Below are 6,000 nucleotides of genomic sequence, written 5' to 3'. Positions count from 1 at the left end.
TATGAGGTTTATACAGGTCACTCATAACTTACAAGGGACCAAATGGCAATTAACAAACATACCAATCACCTTACACTTCATTGTCATTATGCTCTCAAAGACAACCAAGACTGAGGGAAGGCAAAATCAGTAGGAAAATAACTTCACTACAAAATAATCCATTATGGTAAAGAGTTTATCAAATGAATGAGCAGCACTGCAAAGGTGACTGTGAAGAAAGGATGTATGCGCATCATGTATTATTTTGAATTTACCCCCTATGTAGGCACTTGTGTCTTGCGGGGTTATTGGCTCAGAGGATGTCCCCGCAGAGATGCCTTCGGCCACAGGGCGCCCACTGTTTTGGCTGAGGGCCAACTGCTCAGCCTCTGTGAGTGGTGGTGGTGGAGGACCCCCACCTGTTTTTCGGACCTCTGCTTTTTTTCTGTTGGCTATAACGGGTCACATTTGAGCATACAGAGTAAGCAAATATGTACTTGTAATGTGCTCAGATAATTTCAATAAGTGCTTACAGAAAGAAAATTAATGTAGCCTCTAACTGCAATTGATTTACATGGGACAAACAGACCAAGCACTATGGCTCATAATACAATTACACCTTACCTGTTTGGACTATATTTTTATATTTCATTTTTACTTGCTGCCAGGAACGTTTGGGGCCTGTTGGGTTGCACCTGCGCTCACATCACATCACAAAATAAAATGTATAAAATAACAAATAAAATAACATATGATAAAATAACATATGATAAAATAACGTGTTAAATGGGTGGAAATCCCTAGATCAATGTTTATATTAACACTCACGCATTGACTCTGTCGGCTATGTTTTGCCATGCATGCTCCCTGTCTTTTGCAGCTGAGGCTGTGTTACTTTTTTCCACGGAATTTGCATGTTTTCAGCATATGCTGCCATCAGGATTTCGGCCTCAAGCGCTGTAAAATACATTGACCGCGCCTTCTTTCCCTCCGTCTCCATGGTGACTCGCTTAATCTGTGCTCCGCTTATCAGGGCTTTATGTATCCTCGTCCGCGCGCTTCACTTGGGGTTAAAGCAACTCCGCGTTGATTGAACTACTTGTTATCAGCCTTTCTGAAACCGAATATTCCGAGTTGGACAGTTCGGGGTTACTCAACCCTGCGTATCGTTTTTCACTCTGAGTTTTCTAAACCGGCTTCCTGAAACAGGGCCCAGGACTCGTACCTGCGCTCAGACTAGTGATGGTCCGCTTGAAGCTGAAGCTCCGGTGCATGTGTCAAAAAAATCAACACACTGCTTCGGAAGCACTGTGTCGAAGCTTGATTCGTTTGGCCAGAGTCACGTGATCAGCGATGTCCGAAGCTTCATTTAGAACCGAACTGCTTCGGTGTCTGATTCAATGGTTTATAAGGAAGCGAATCATTCGCGGGATTTGTGGAGTGTTTTGATGGTGACAGATAGCGAACCACTGATATTTCTACTGAGAGATTTGGAGCCAGCGAGGAATAGAGGAGGTTCTGTTGTGTGGGAGTATTTTGAGTTGATTTTTGTCAATCGGGTGGGTTTTCCAGCTTTGTGTTCTGGCCGTTTGCTTTTGTTTTGTGCGTGTTTATTATATCTGAAAACGGGAAAAAGGTAAAATGTCAAAAATCTGCTTCCATAATATAAATATCATTAAATAACTTTAGAAAAACTTCCACTTGACTCTTTACATGTAATGTTGTAAAAATATATATTTTATTGTTTAATTAATCTGAAAATGTTAGTCTGCCAAATGTGCAGCAATTGAATTTCTTTATTCTCTTTAGCTGATAGTTTGTGAGGCCCAGGTAGACTGTATAACTGCATCTCTACCAGTTTCTCTGCACTCCAGCGTCTTCTGTTCCATGTGAAGGGATGTTCCTTAAGGCAGGAGAAATTATCTCCACGAAAAGGAACAGGTTCGGCCATCGCACACTAGAACAAATTCTCTTTTTAAATAAAAATGAAAAAGGGTTACCGTCAATGCATCATGTTTTTAATTTGCAAGTTCATAAGCATTTTCCTTTTCCATTTCACAATCAATTCTACCCCCAGGTCAAAAATATGTCTGGGAAAATTTCCTTAATATAATATTATTTATAAATACACCCCTCCGGCGATTAATTGCATACCTGCATGGAGGCAAGACCTCACAGCAGAAGCATACTCCATAATGTGTTTTACATTATTATATGTATATATATGTAACGCGGTATTTTTCAATTATTGTATTTACCAACATCAAGAAGTCACAAGCAAAGAAAGACCACACCATGGTGCATGTTTAAACAAGGAGAGTTTACTGGTCAAAACTATTTATTAAACGAATAAAACACATTTTAACCACCAAAAAATACACGTTCAAAGCAACACAACGGAGGCCCAATATCAGACAGGATTCCACTCTGTAGTGTGGGCAATCATAATGAAGCGGTTGGTTTTATTTTGTGGATTCAAGCTGCTCTTCATATTTTTGGCCACCAGATGTCACCAGAGAGGACTGTGTTGAAAAGCTTCGAGTAGTGAACCGTTTTTCAATAGAAGCTTCAGTGCTTCAGAAAGCTTCATTTGGCCATCACTAGCTCAGACGGTTCAAAATTTTTTTTACGTGCGCTCAGAATAGTGGCACAAAAATAACGCCATATATTTTGACCCCGAAAATGGCGCATCAGGCCAAAATCCTTTCCACGCCCACCCCGTGACATCACGCTCCAAAGCCCTATGGTAACTAATGTTATAAAAATGCTCCACCCCTAATGAGCATTTGAGCAGCCAATCAGAATCATCTAAGTCATGTGATCATGAGTACAGCAGCGGATTGTTTTAGTGATAGAAGCACCATGGAGGACGAATTTGAAGGTACCATCTCTCAGGTATGAAGCTAACTTTTACCTATTCAGAACCATGATAACAGGGTTCTTGCTGATCGGAGCTGGCTTGGCCCTGACTTATCGGAGAAATAAGAGAGCGGAACCAGCTGTTCAAACCCCCCCTAAGCTGACCGCTGGAATTGAAGCGATGGGACGAGGCGCGGCCTCCCACACCGAACGCAGCATGGTCAACACCTTGGAGACGCTTACAGCTGCCGTGAAGACTCAAACTAACACCATTGAGCGTATGATGGGATACATCAGAGAGGGGCCTGCTCACAATAACACCCTTGAGCGAAAGTTGGATAACATCGCAGAACGGCTCACTGCAGCTGTGAGGTCTCAGAATCAAAAGAATGACAACACCACGGAACAGAAGTTTGATACCATCATGGGGAGGCTCGCAACGATCCAACGGGAAATCGAGGCCCCAGTGTCAGAGTGCTAAATTCGCTGCTCGCTAAAGGAGAAATCAACAATATTCTACATTTGGACACCATGGCGCCAGCTGCTCAGGCCCAAGGCTGGAGCCTACCAAAACAACTCCCTGATAACGACTGTGTGATGACTGTTCTCCCCATCCCATGAAGGACACCTGGATCGGCTGGAGGACTGTTTACTTAGCCTGATAGGCCGAAGGACACTGTCTCAGCTGAACTCTGGACACGCACACACATACATTTACACTGATAAGCACGCACTCATCCCCCTCCCTTCCAAACGCCTTCGATGCTTTGTTCCTGCGGGGGAAGACAGCAGGTCTGTGTGCCGCGCTGAAATGATAGCATGGTGCAGGACGACTGCTGTGTTCCTTCGGATTGCCCCACCACCACCCTATCCATCCCCTGTGGCTTGTCACGTGCTCTGATGTTGTGATGTGGACATTAATGTGCATTTGCTATGTGCAGAGGTGTTTTTTTTCTGTTCTCAAACTGATCTCCCTGTTGGAGCTCAGCCTGGGGGGAGTTATTTTTTTTCTCCTTATCTTTCCTCATGTGGTGCATTTTCCATTGTTATACCTCTCTGACCTGTCTTCCCCATGTGATGTTTTGTGTAATGTATGTATGGTCGGAGGGTAAGATGGCGCCGCCATTGCGTGCAATAGGTCGGCAGCCTTATGAAATTTCCCCTTGTGGGACTAATAAAGGTATATCAAATCAAATCAAATATATCAAATCAAACTTTCAAAAGTTAGATGAATACAAACAGGTATCTTGTCGGGTTTTTTTTTCGTTTGTTTGTTTTTGTGTTTTTGGTATGGTTTTTTTTTTAACCCTGTCCTGTCTGGCTGTTTTTGTGGCACAAATGTAACGGTGTAGAGAAAGAGTTGAGCGCGCACGGGCAGAAATATTGAGAGCGCCAGCAACACGTTGTTAGCGAGGGCAAATGCAAAAACCGAGCGAGAGGAGCTGCTGTTGTGTGTGTGTTTGTATGGAAAATAGCAAACACTGAAATACATGTTTTGCACGCATGAATGAATTTTGTTCACTAAAATTCAGCTTTTCTTCGCTCAAAATAAATTTCTCCTCAAAATGCAACACTTGTACCTGCAAACTTTTTTTTATGTGCTCTCAATTTTTACGTGCGCTCAGAATAGTGGCACAAAAATAACGCCATACCAGGCTGTGTCCCAATTCAGGGTCTGCACGCTTGAGTACGGTGCGTACTATAAGTACGAGAAGTGCGGAAGTGAGAGGCTTGTGAAATGGGACGGTCTAGCCTTCGTCGTGCTGTTCAGGTTGCCTAACAACCATGATACTAACCGCGAGAAACGTTTCATACAGCTTTGTTTGACAGAAATGAAGGAGAAAAAATGTTTTGTTGGTCATTTATTTTTGTCATGACATCACTTTGATTAGTTGAGTATCTGAGGCTGAGACCAGAGGACTGTAAAACATGATTGTTGGGCTTCATTTCTGTACTGAACAGTCATTTTAAGATTAGTTAGTAAATAACAATTAGCTAATGTTGTTCACGAGACTAAAATCATCTCACTGTGGTAATGTAAATATAATATGGCCAATAATATATGTATTGTCAGATTATTATGATATATATATTTATATACATATTACAGCAGTGAGCTTGAACTCTGGGTCAAAGATTCAAGTTGCAGTTATTTATATTTCCTATCACCTTAAATCTTCACTCAAAGACAAGTATCTTTGACAGTATTATACATAAGAGACAAATATTGTTCGTTTAATATGTTGGCATTATTACATTTGGCTCAATGCTTACTTTTATGTGTAAAAAGAAAATGTACGAGCTGTGATAACTGTTTCTGATAGAATGAAGAGTAGACTGATATATGAAATATTCCTTTATTGGGTGAGAAACTCAGACCATGTCATAACTGCTTTAAGTCATACAGAATAGATATCAGAGCCTTAAACAGGCTGACTTCTGCTAAATGGGTCAAACTGGGCAGAAAGTATACAAACACAGAACATCCTTAAAGGATATGATGTAACACTATAGATCAACTTACCTCAGAATATATAAAGCATATAAACAATTACAGCAAAATGATGCAACAAACACTACTAATCCAAAATACTCAAAGCTTCATAGAACTGAAACAAACATCTATTTTTAGGTCCATTCTGCTGCTGATACATACTTTAGGTTTCTGAATATTAAACGTGTTGCTGCCTTTCATAGTGTTTAACTTGAAGGCCCTGAGTACTTTCTCCCACAAATTATTATAAAATTATTTAAACATTACTAATAAGACTGATTCAGGACAGACGGTTAGTTATTGTAAACTTTTCTAGCAGTCAACCACAAACAGGGAACAGGCTGTCTATTCTCTCCATCTGTCAGCTGCTGCTGGCTCTTCCTCCTCCTCCTCTACAAGTGTAACTTAAAAATACATGTTCAGACTTTTATTACACAATCAGAGAGAGAGAGTGCAGGACAGACAGACAGGTGACAGTCTCAGGTGTATACACTGCTACAAAACAGCACCAGAGAAGGAGGATTTAGTGTTTGTGTTATTACGAGTGCTGAACAAGAAGAGTTCCCAGATGGTACAGTGGACACATGTGTGACTCCTGTGATTAAAGCATCTTTCTTTCAGCTTAACGAGTGAACCGTCAGCTCGTTCAAACACACGTTAAAGTCCGT

Source organism: Rhamphochromis longiceps, linkage group LG20, assembly GCF_057381845.1.
Source record: "Rhamphochromis longiceps isolate RC_006_pf linkage group LG20, R_longiceps_female_GT1.1, whole genome shotgun sequence".
Taxonomy (NCBI): Eukaryota; Metazoa; Chordata; class Actinopteri; order Cichliformes; family Cichlidae; genus Rhamphochromis; species Rhamphochromis longiceps.
Note: the sequence above shows the minus strand (reverse complement) of the source record.